Source organism: Corvus kubaryi, unplaced genomic scaffold, assembly GCF_017639235.1.
Source record: "Corvus kubaryi isolate FWS band 111438036 unplaced genomic scaffold, C.kubaryi_AGA036_p1.0 split3-131, whole genome shotgun sequence".
Classification (NCBI taxonomy): domain Eukaryota; kingdom Metazoa; phylum Chordata; class Aves; order Passeriformes; family Corvidae; genus Corvus; species Corvus kubaryi.
This window is the reverse complement of record NW_024582083.1, coordinates 1,863,821-1,875,877: the sequence shown is the minus strand read 5'-3', so window position 1 is coordinate 1,875,877 and position 12,057 is coordinate 1,863,821. Positions and strand designations below refer to the sequence as shown.

Here is a 12,057-nt window from a genome sequence, read left to right as displayed (position 1 = left end):
GCACACAAACTTGTGAGTGAACATAAAACTTTCTGCACAATATGTAATACATCTCATGAAGTTAATTTCAGAAATATAAGGTTTGTTCACAGGAATCATGTGAACAATTCAATACAGCCACAGAATAACATGCAAAAACAGTTTCTTGACCTCAAAGCCTCATGAAACATTGACTGTGTCCACTCCTATTTTTAGATGTGTGCTCTGCAGTGCCGTATTCCTTAATATAAAGCTGACCCAAATGTTCCAATAGCAGACGTTGGTTTCTCTTTGATAGCCAATGCATATCTCTGCTTTCCAAGTTTCTGTAAACACATCATTATAAAGAAGGCCAGTCTTACTTTTCCCAGCCTTCTTTCTAATTATGTGCCTGCTGCCAGGAAACTTGCCTTTTTTTTTTCTTTTTTCTTGTCTTCACTACTAAAATTTAAACAAATGTCTGATGTATGCTGCAGAGTTCGAAAAGAAGAAAAAAAATTCAAAGCTGTTACTGTTATAAGTTACAAGGTTACTAACACCAAATTCCCTTCAACACCCAGTGATAAACAGACAAAAAAATTTAGCTACAAGAGTACACTAAGTACTAGATCACCAAATATGTCTTCCTTATAGACATATGAATCCCACAGAACAACCCAAAACGCCAATGTTTTGGTTTATTTTGGTTTAATTTTGGTAAGAAGCTGTAGTAAATCATCTAAAAGATCAAGTCTCCTACCCATTACCAACTCTCTTCAGAACTATCACTGGGTTCCTACAGAAGTCTCGTACAAAGAAGGCTGGGAAGGCACTCATAGTTCCTTGCTCTATCATATTAAGGACTGATTTAGTGAGTCTTGGGCTACAGAGATGCACAGAGCCGCTGCCGCCACAAAAGCATCCTTTCTCCGTTTGGAAACACCAAGGGGACGGCCGGGGTCGGCAAATAAAGTGCATCAGCCAAACTCGAATGCGACTACACACGATGTAGCAAACTAAAAGAGCAAGAAAGAGTCGATCAAAAATAGAAGTACTCGAAAGATAGGCGGTCAGCCCGGTCCGATTACAGCATGATTTCATGTACCCTGACCTTTCGCCTCCCGTCACCGTTTCTGCCGTGCGTTCACCTCATCTGAAGAAAAGACGTCACTAGGAACTTCTGAAAGTACCCTGCCATCTTACCTCGGCGACGCGTAGCGGGCAGTTCTCACATACCCCAGCGCAAGTTCCCGGGGACGCGGCGAGCGGCGGCGGCGGCGCGGAGCGGAGCGGCGCCCGCAGGTACCCGGCGCTATATAGGGCGGGCCCGGGGCGCAGGCACCGCGCCGTGACTCACAGAGGAGCCGCCGCCGCCGGCGCGTCCCACTCCGGCAGCTTCACGTTAAGAGTCCCGCGGCTGCCCCGGGCGCCCCGATGCGTGCGGGAGGCGTTACCAGGCTGCCGGGAACGGCAGGGAGACGTGCGTTTCCCGCAGCGAGTCGCCATCGGGATGTTTCTACCCGCTGCCGCAGTCTAAGCCTAAGTCTCCCTCGGAGCTGCAAGAACGGTGACTTTGCGATACGCTTTTTGCCAAAAAATGCTCGGGTCCCAGGCTGGAAGTTCACTTTTTTTCCGTCCAGGAACATCCATAGCCAGCAGAAAAACTCGAGAAGGCTGCAGCAGCCTAGTGAGTAGAGGAAACATCCCAGGCTCTTCCATATTGTCATACAACTGCACAAAAGTGTTGCTACCAGAATTTACATCAGCTTTTCTGCGAGGCAGAAGTTTGCACGATTTCCACATCATTTTTGTCTGCATGACAGAATGGGTTGGGATGGCTACACGTTTAATGTAGAACTGTGGAAGCAATGTCTTAAGTTGTTCTGCTAAGCCCTTTAATACTTCTGCATTCTTTTACAGTAACACTTATGCCACTACTCATCACTACGAAGTCCCCAAGTGTCCAGATTAAACTGAATTTAAAACTTTTTTCAGAAAAAAATGTATCAAGCCATTGCACTGTAGTCATCTGTGTTACAAATAGTCTCCTGTGTCTTCTGCCAAAGAATAGCATCAGTGATCAGAAAAAATTTACCATATGATGTAAAAATCTAGCTGTTTCGTGGTCTAATTATGCGAAACCTTCCAGAGCGTCAAACACGTACTCTAAAGACATTAATTACTACTAGTCATTCCACTAAGGCCTTCATTTGAAGGTAGAAAATTCTTTTATTTTTCCTCTTCTTTTTTCTTCCTTTTTTCTACAAGAAGATAAAGAGTGCCAGATTTGTGTTGTTGGTTCATACCCTTCTTACTAAAAGCCACTTGGCTGAGATCCAGTGTTTCTTACAAGTTACATGCTAACATCAGTTTTGCAAGTAATCATAGAATGCAACTAATCACTAGTAACATCTACTTAAACATCTGCTTAAAACAAGATGGATTATCTCAAAAGATACATCTATAAAATCTCTATTCTCATGCTTAGCCCATGGAGGGGATCTGTGGTATCACTTCCATTTTCTACATCATGAGCAGCAAATGAGCATATGAACATGCTGACTTTTATCTCACTGTTCAGCATCCTGGACAAGGGTTAAAAGATTTTAGGGATGGATGAAAGCAAGGGTGATCCTCTTTCTTTTTTGAGCTCCGGTTTCCAGTCAGTGTGTATTATAGTTCAGCTCTGGATGCCTGAAAATCTGTTTGCTTTACAAGAACATCACCATAACTATTTTCCCCCAACTGGTATGAACCTCTAACATGAGCAAGACCTCTACCTGAGAAATTTCATTCCACAATGGACAATGCAGAACCAGGTAGCACTGAAAATTTCCCAACCCCTTTCACACTTTTTCACCATTAAGCCTTCTTTAAGACTCAGAACTCACTCCACATCACTCCAGAATATAACAGGAAGAACAGAAGAATGCTGCCAATTATGAGAAAGGGTGGGGAAAATAAAGTATCTCCCCACTGCTAGAACAGAGAGTGGCATGCCAGAACCTGGCAGTGAGAAGGCTGGCACTGCACGAGCACTCTGTTTGCAGTTCTGGTACATGACCTTAGGGAAGAAGCATGGTAGCCCATACACATAGTATTAAGATAGCACAAAGATAAAAGGAGTATCACTCATGGCTGATCAGGTCTCTTTATGATTTTTGGTAGGTATGCTTGTTGAGAACAGTATTTTATCTAAAAAACAGAACACAGTTCTATTACAGCCAGTAATAGGTGCAGATAATGTAACACAAACAACAAAGAGCAGACCGATGTACAGTAGGAAAAGTCAGTGACAGAAAAACAGTACCTGGGCTTCACATCTCTTAACTGCAACTTCTCCTTTGTATTTGATTATAACAAATTGAGATAATACTGCATTAAAGACATGCATTAAGGAGTTCTCCAACATTTCTTCTGTCACAGCTCTTAAAATCTTTGCATGTAAGAACTTTATGTGTATGAATATGTTCAATTCATGGGGATGGAAGATGAAAGCAGAGACAGCTTGTGAACATCAGCTTAGTTCAAGACACTTGCTTTTCTCTGACTCCACAGCATATTTGGGCATGGAAAGTGGAAATGAAGCTCAGCTTACTGGGAAACAAGCATGAGGCATAATGTAAGATAAAGATCCAAAGAGAAAAGAAGTAAAACCATATGCTTAACTTAAAACTTAATATGATCTGTGATTCTTTCTTGTAAACAACTTTGCCTGTAATTCCAGCCCCAGGAGCATTTGTTTCTAGTTTAAGGAGTTTCCAACTATATCTACAGCATGGCTGGCAAACTGAAATGAGGGAGACTAATTTACACATAAGAAGACAGTTGCCTACAACTCTAATTAAGTCCTAATATTTAAAAGAAATAATTAAAACATAATTATAATGATAACAAACAGCTTTTGGAAAAATGCAGTAAAAGATCTCAACAATTCATTTCTGTGGACCAGGGAAGATAATGGTAGATGTCACTAGTAAAGCAGGCAAACACAAAACTGCCTGAAGTTTTTTGCTAGCATTCATTCAAACTTTGAGAAGCTTCACAAAATTAAGATTTACTTTTCAAACCACCCTGTAAATAAAATGAAATTAGTATTGTTTGAAGTACAAAAACTAAAAAGGATGACTTCAGAAAAGAAAAGCTGAAAATGAAGAGAGAAAATGTTACACAAAGTAATCACATCCTCAGCAATGAGTGAAAATAAATGAAAATAACTCAATGGACTTCATGAAAGAGTCTGTCAAATTCTTAAACTACTACAGAATAATTTGTAGTATTTAAATATGACTTTTTGCCTGCAGTGTATCTTCAGTGAAGGAAGTGTATTTTAATAGTATACATATATTTTCATTCACGACAGTTGTTTTCCAGGTGCTACTATACTACAAAAAACTACACACTTCTATTTCCTTTCTTCTCTTTGCCTCCTTGATTTTTCCTCATTATGAGATGCAAAAATTTAGCATGGTAGCTGCTGACTTTACAAAGACATTTAAAGCTATACTGGAGTGTGCAATTCTGATCACACTAGTTAAGACCAGACCTCTCAAATTTTTAAAATCAAAACAGGATGGTTTGACAAAAGAAAAACATCCAGCAAATGAAACTTGAAAAATTCTGAGGTCTAGGAAGAAGTTGTGATTGAGATTCAAATGGTCTTTTCTAATGGGGGAGACACATGACATGAGATTCTTTTGGTCTTAAAAACTGGAAATTAATTCAAGGATATAGGCATGCCTGTAAATTAACCCAAATAGATTTCAGCTAGCCACAATGCAGCTTTGCATCATATTACAGTTCAAACATCATTAAACTCAGATGGAAATGTCAGTAAAATAGACCCTGAAGGATTAACCAGAAGAGGGAATTGAAAGAATTTACAAGCTTCCAAACTGATTCATATTCAGCTGATGGAATTCAATGATCTATGGAGCCCAGTTCAGCAATCTCCCTGTTTTTCCTGCATAAATGCAGGAAATGCATCCCATTTACACTAGCTGTGCAAAATAAGCTTTGGCATGCCAACCATTGTGGATTTTAAATTTTTTATTTAAAACAAAAAAAACTATCTCCATAAAACTACATCACCTCCCATACTTTACTTGACAAAAAATTCAAAGCCTTTCTGCATAGCTTTGAATGTGGATTCCTAAGCCAGGAGCAGGACACTGATTTTCTTGGAATGTGTGAGAGTTTGAGATTTCTTTAGAAGGCCAGAATGCAAAGTTAGGATTTCCCAAAACCAAAAGTGACTGACTATACCTCTGAAATGGTACCAACTACCAATCAAAGTTACCAAACATGTGCCAGTCCAAAGCATTTAGCACTCTTTCAAGTATCCTGTACACCTAACTTGGCTGGTGTTGGCAAACACTGAGGTCGTAACTGTAAATTGCTTTGTTTGGCTCTGTTTGGTGAAGATCACAATGTCTGAACTAGAAGTACCAAGCTGTTTGTGGCTTTTGTGGCTTAGCACTTCTGGAAAATAAAAGTTCACATTTGTTGCAAGAAAGATTATTTAAGCAAACATTTCCCATCACTTTCAATTCTGCAAATACGCACCATTAAACTTATGTGTTTTACAAAAAGGAAAACACAGCTAGGGAGAACAGTTGATAGGAAATCATACTGCAGTCTCTGATCTATGAAAACATGATTCAACAACAACAATAATGACAACAAAAGAACTTTGTCCAAACTTCTAATAATACCTACAGAAAAAAAAAATTGGCAGTTTCTATTGCTGAGACAATTTTCATAAGGCAGCAGTTACCATTTTTGTGGAAATATATGTATACTCGCATGTGTGAGTGTATATACACGGTGACAAAGTGACTCACGCTTAAGTCTTCTTTGTTATACCACTATTTCACCTTTCAGACTAAAATAGCAAAGGTATTCAGGGTAAAAAATTAAATTGTATTGATCAAACTTACTGTGCAACCCCTATGACAGCACAGAAAAAAACTGTGGGTCTACTATGTAGGCATTTTCTAACGAGGAACTGCAACAGTGATGGTTGAACAACAAGCATATAGAGAAGTATCCCAATGATTTCCTAAAGTTCCTAGTTACCTCAGTACCCACATGATTGGTCTGTTTCATCCATGAGTAATCCATGAGATTTCCTGGCCTGCACAACTACTGCTACAGCAATGTATAAGAGCTCTGGAAATTAAATATAACAAAATATAACCTAGAAAACCATTCACTCCTCAGGCTTTACTTCATAGTAAACCTGACATAACACTTTTCAGCTGTGATACTGAAATTCCCTTTTACAAGCATTGCCATGGATTTATGAGAGGTCTACCTGCACTTCAGATGCTAAAATTGTTAGAAGGCTTATAAAAAGTCACAGATGATTACAGCAATTTGAATGTCACCTGTAAGTGCTTCCCAGTTCTGAACTCAAATCTCAACACTACATTCTCTTCTTTAATAGCCTGATATGGCAATAGTTAGTGTGTTGTATTTTTCAATTAGCTACACTTCAGTAACTTACAGCTGCTGTAATTGTGAGGCCTGTCAGGCAAGATAAAGAAGCTGTTTCTTCTGAGTCAGGCTTCCCCACCATATTTAAAATGTTTTTCAGTAGCTGTTTATGAGCTGATCTTGACACAATTTCAAGATCAAGGCATAACTTACTTCTTTTCATCAGGACGTCAAGCTCACAGTGCATGTAATTGTTTGCTATAAAGGCTGTGACTTTAGGACACGTTCTGTTGCTAACATTTTGAAACCAGAGCAAACCAGGCCAGTATGTTAAATGTTACTGCTGAAGTTTGTGCCCACAGCTATTTAGTTTTCTCTATTCTAGGTTTCACACAGTCAGCAAAGGTTACAGCTCTTCCTTCTGAATATTTGTTGTGTTGATTCTTCTGAAGAGAAAAAGTGGATAGTGTTCCATGGGTTTTTCCACCAGGAATAAGACCTTCTAACAAGTAGGTAAAACAATGTCCCAAGACACTGCAGATTAGGATCACAGTGCATGAATTTCACACTTAGGTTTAAACCAGTACCTAACTTGCATTTCTGATATCCCATTATATTTTCCGTATTTTATGTTGTTACAAAATGCTTTTCTATCTGAATTGTCGGGACAGTATTAGGGTTTTCTAGTACTCATTTTCTTTATTTTCTCTCTTTCTCTGCTACTGCTCTTAACTGCAAAGACACCTCTGTTTCTCAGGGGTGCATGTGTACCCTTTCCAGATGAATTTCTAAGTTTTCATTAGAATACTACAGGAGACAAAAACTTATAATGTATTTTTGTAGTGCTTGAAATTACCTGCAATGGGATTCTTTCCCCCTGGGCAAAGGGTGACTCATTTATCTTCAGTCTGCTAACCAAAGGGGCTGCCAAAGACCCCTCCTTTCTAAACAAAAATCTGTAGAGAGTTTTCAGAAACATGAGAAAATATGACAAACACAGCTTGAGTTCTTAGCTGGCAGAAGATCACAGGAGGATATGGACAAGTCCGCCAGCCTCGATCCCCTGCATTTACCACTCTGCTGGTAGCAACAGAGAGCAGCTCCCTGCACACAGACTGCTTCCCCGGCTTCCTTGGCATCTCCCCCTCTGCTCCTATTCTGAAATCCTCCAACTCCAACTTCCTTATTTGGTTGCCGGGACTGTTCTTTGTCTGGCTGAGCCCCCCGGGCCACGCCGCCCCCGGCTCGGCCCGGCCCGGCTCCAGCGGGCCACCCCGCCCGGGCCCCGGGCGAGCCGCGGCCATGCCCATGTAAGGAGCAGCTTCCCGGGCCGGGCGGGCCGCGGGTCCCGGCCGGGAGCGCTCCGGCTCCCTCCGCTCACCCCTGCAGCAGCCTCGGCTCCCACCGCACGGCCGCCGCGGGCTTCCCGAGCAGCAGCGCTCCCCAAGCCGCCCTAGCTGCGTCTGCAAACCACTGGCAACAAGACAAAGGAAAATGAAGCTATGAAGTTTCAGTGTAAAAACTCACAGATTCCTGTCATATTTTCCATTGTTCTTTAGAACAGGTTACAGCGTGTCCTTTGGGGATTTCACTGGTGCTTTCCGCAGAGAAAAAGGAATCCCTCAACAGAGCTACCTACTTTTTAAAAAGTTACTATTCTGTTATGCTACATGAAGAAAGAAAGCGAGACTAGTTTTACTCTCGAAATATCCCAAACTTTTTAAGGTAGCGTTTATAAGGAGCAGCTTACCTGCTGGGAGACAGCGAAATTTGCTAGGGGAACACTCCCTACTGTTGCTACTGTTGCTACTTAGTTTTAGCAGCACTTCAGGTACTTCCTGAGAAAGAACTGACAGTCAAGCCGTACGCGTCTATGTAAGAGCCACAACAAGCAAGGAAGAACAGTTAAATAAAAAATTTTTAAAAAAACAACCAAAACCCAGTCCGGCTGGTCACCATATTTTGTTGTTCACATCTTTTAGATTTAGTCTTTTGAAGTGGATTTATGTGATAGCTGCCTTTTTTTTTTTTTTTTTTTTTTTTATACAAAGATCAGGGAATCCTGTAGGAAGTGATTTTTCTTTAAATTTAAAAGAGAAAATGACAACAGTTCAGGAGAATATATACTGAATATGTCCACACGGACAGAAGAAACAAAAGTTAATCCACAGAGACCTAGCTGACTAAGGAGCTTATTGAGCTGTTACTCCTTAAAAGGAATACCCTTAACAAAGTAGAGATTTAAAATTAGTAAAAGTGTTCTGAGACAGTCCTCTCATGCAGTGTGACAAGAAACAACATTTTGAAAAAATTAAAGAAGGTATAGCTAATCTTCAAACTTTCTAATTCTGTTTGGGAATCTGGAAGCATTCCTGTATTTCTCAATATGGTTCCTTAGTATTAAGTTATGAAAACAAGTTCTTAAATACCAAAACTCCTTCCATTATTGCAAGTTCCTGTGGATGTTTGGGTGAAGCAGAAAACAAGTAGTAGACTGGCACAGAGAGCACTGCTTTAAGTCACTGATATACAGGGCAATAGTGAATGCTCCCAGGCACAAGTAGATGAAAAAAATAATTATGGAGAATACAAAGGTGCATTTATAACCACCTTCCTATAAGATTCCAGCTGCACCCAAGTCAGTTGTATTCTCAGCTCAACAGAAAACCGGCTCTGGTATTTTTATACCGCATTCTTGCCGTCAAGAGAGGCCTGAACAAGTTTGTTTACTTGTGAGAAACCCTCAAACTAGAAAAACGTAAGGAAACAGCTTAATCAAATAACAGAAGAATAAATATATTGACCACATCATAATTACATTACACATTTAAATTAGCATGCTAAAATTCACCTCAGGAAAAACCCAAACAAACCAAACAATTTCAGCAAAATAAGAAACATATAGGAACAATTTAGGAGAATTTATGCCCAGAAAGATCAGTTTTCAAGTTGTCTGTTTCAAGATTAATGTAAATAAAATATTCCTAACTGACAAAGAAAATGCTAAAATAAAAATCCAAAATACAGAAATGCTTTAAGGATAAATGAAACTAAGGTCACAATGATATAGCATTGTCGAATAGTAATTAAAACAAAATGCCATTATCTTATGGAGCTCATCCTCTCTACTGCTAAAGGCTGCGGAAGTACCAGTTTATTTCAGAACTACTCCATCATCTTCAGCAGGTGTTCAGGCTACTGACAAATAACTCACTGCTGATTCTGCAAGCAATTTATTGTCCAGGCCCTGTCATCTGACATCAGTTGATCTGAATGGAACAAATGACATCACAAGAGATATGTTCAGGGTAGGAGGACATATCCTTCGACCTTTGATGTGCTGTTCTACATTTGCTCTTCTGCAAGTAGGAGTAGTCTCTGCTGCATGAGAAACTGACAATGCTCTCAAGAAAGCTATCTAAAAACCTAAGATAAATGCATATGAAAGGTTAGGTTTTTACCCTTGCAGAAACGGTGACCTCCCAGAAGTCTGGAAGCTACTACCCAACTGACTTTCACTGAAAGTTCCAGTCCTCTCTCTGCGTGGTCAAACAGGTTTCAAAGAAAAGGTTTGTCTCTCTAAATACTCCAGATAGCTAAATTGCTGCCGTTGACCCCAGTGGCAATCTTTCATGTGCAAGTATATTTCTATGCAGGTAGAGCATATCTGCTCCCCTCATGCCATCTTCTCATTTTGGTACCTGCCAGTTTGTACTTCCTTCACCTCCCCCAGTGAACCCACTCACTCCAACTACTCCAGTGCTCACATTAAATCTACAGGTGCAACAAGACTGAGCCATGGCAGCTCTTTCTCATAGGCTTGAAGCATTGCCCTCAGAGAACCACACCATATCCTGTCCCTCCTTTGCTTCTGCCAGAGGGTGCCCTCATGCTGTCCAGCCCCACATCCACATTATGGCAGTTTCATGTAGTCAAAAACCAGAAAGCTCTGCAGGAGCAGTAGAACAGAAATGTGCCATAAAAGACCACATCATTAACCCAACGGACCTGAGTAGTTTTATCATCTGAATATGAAAGTATTTGGTACCAGCACACAACTACTTACCAAGGTTAGAGTACTGGCAACAACTGTTTCAACCTGCTACTTGGAAACACTGAATTCAAAAATTACAAAATCTTTACTATTATTAAAGGAATTGTGAAAACAATGAAAAAAACCTCAGCATTTTATCAGTAAAATAAAACTGATTTTCTGTGCTAACGTTCAGGCTTGTAATAAAAACTACTGGCATTGTAGCATAAGCACTAAAACACTTAATGATATTGTAAAACATATTCAATAACACATAATCATATTTCTCAGACTAAACATCTTAACATATTCTGAATGTATAGATACACACACTGATAATAATACATTTTCATACATATCTTCAAAAAATCCTCTGCCAAAGTATGAGACTGTGCATTGACTTAACTGATAAAACAGGCCTGTTGTACACTAGCCAGTTTGTTCACTAGCACAACTGTTCAACAATAAGTAATTACTACACCTCAGTTTATAGTTTCAACTGAATTATCATTTAATCTTAATGCATGTTTTTCTGATCATAGACCCATGTGAGCAACATTAATTATATATGAAATCCATGTGTATTCGTATCAAAATTATATAATCAGAATTTTCAGTGCAGAAGTACTAAAACTTATCCTGGGAGAGACCTGCATGAAAGCTACTCTGAAATGTAAGGTAGTTATGAGAGGTCAAAAGCCATGCATTGACTTATATTTACTGCAGCAGTCAAGGACAAGGCACATGTCTGAGAGAGTTGGTCAAAAATTCATGGGAAGAGGAAGCACTATTCTCCATATGCATAGCTGGCAAGTCCCATTGCATGTAGATCTGGAAAAAAAATTGCCTACATGTTTTCATCAAAATGGAGGAAATACACAGAACAGCAAGTAGATGATCATTTTCCAGTCTGGTTTTAGAAAGACATATATGATGCATGACTTTGTTAAATGATGACTAGTGTTACCTGCAAGTGGTAAATAGTAAATAAGTACTGACTGCTGTGAGGAGCAGCAGAATGAAATGATGAAATGAAAAACTGAAGCTGACTATAAATGGAAAACTTCTCAGTATTATTCCATAGTTTGACTCATCTCAGTCTGTTGGGCAAATTAGAAGACCCAGAGATCAGACAGTGTTAAACAGAGAATAAAGCAGCACTGTAACAAAATCAGCTCAGCAATACTAAATAAGTTTAGCCCTCTTGGTGCAGTGTTCTAGTGAGATCTTCTTCCTTTGTAGAGTCATGTTTGTTAGATGCTCACAAGTTGAACAGAACTTTGAGGAATCAAAATCCACCATAACGTATAACAAAAAGACATGCATCGTGAATACTGGGGCTGTCAAAGCACAACATGCTAAAGACTTAATTTTGTCCTTTAGAAACCAGGTTTCCTCTTCCTAGACATTAAAACATATTATTAAAAAAAACCCCAAACCAACAAAACGACCCCAGAAATACTTCAATAGTATTTTGCAATAACTGATTTTATGGGTAATGTACTCCTCATGGGAGTTCAAAATGACTTAGAAGATTTGTGGACAAGGTTTTAATGCCCTGTTTACATTTCCTGGGAGCTTAAGAAAAAACAGCCTGAAATAAGCTGCAGCTAATGTGCTACAGGAAA

At 39.6% G+C, this 12,057-nt stretch overlaps 1 protein-coding gene across 7 annotated transcripts in view; it reads right to left on the bottom strand.

The window, feature by feature from the left end:
- PALLD (palladin, cytoskeletal associated protein) overlaps positions 1–12,057 on the bottom strand; it is a 192,933-nt gene that overhangs the window by 66,183 nt on the left and 114,693 nt on the right. Inside the window, exon 1 of one of the 7 annotated variants that reach the window (XM_042015000.1) lies at positions 1,162–1,303. The exons of 5 other annotated variants lie outside the window; for them this stretch is intronic. The gene's annotated coding sequence lies outside the window, so the exon portion shown is untranslated. Of the gene's footprint in view, positions 1–1,161; positions 1,304–12,057 lie in introns of those variants that run through there. One more of the 7 variants, XM_042015001.1, reaches the window with a different exon arrangement.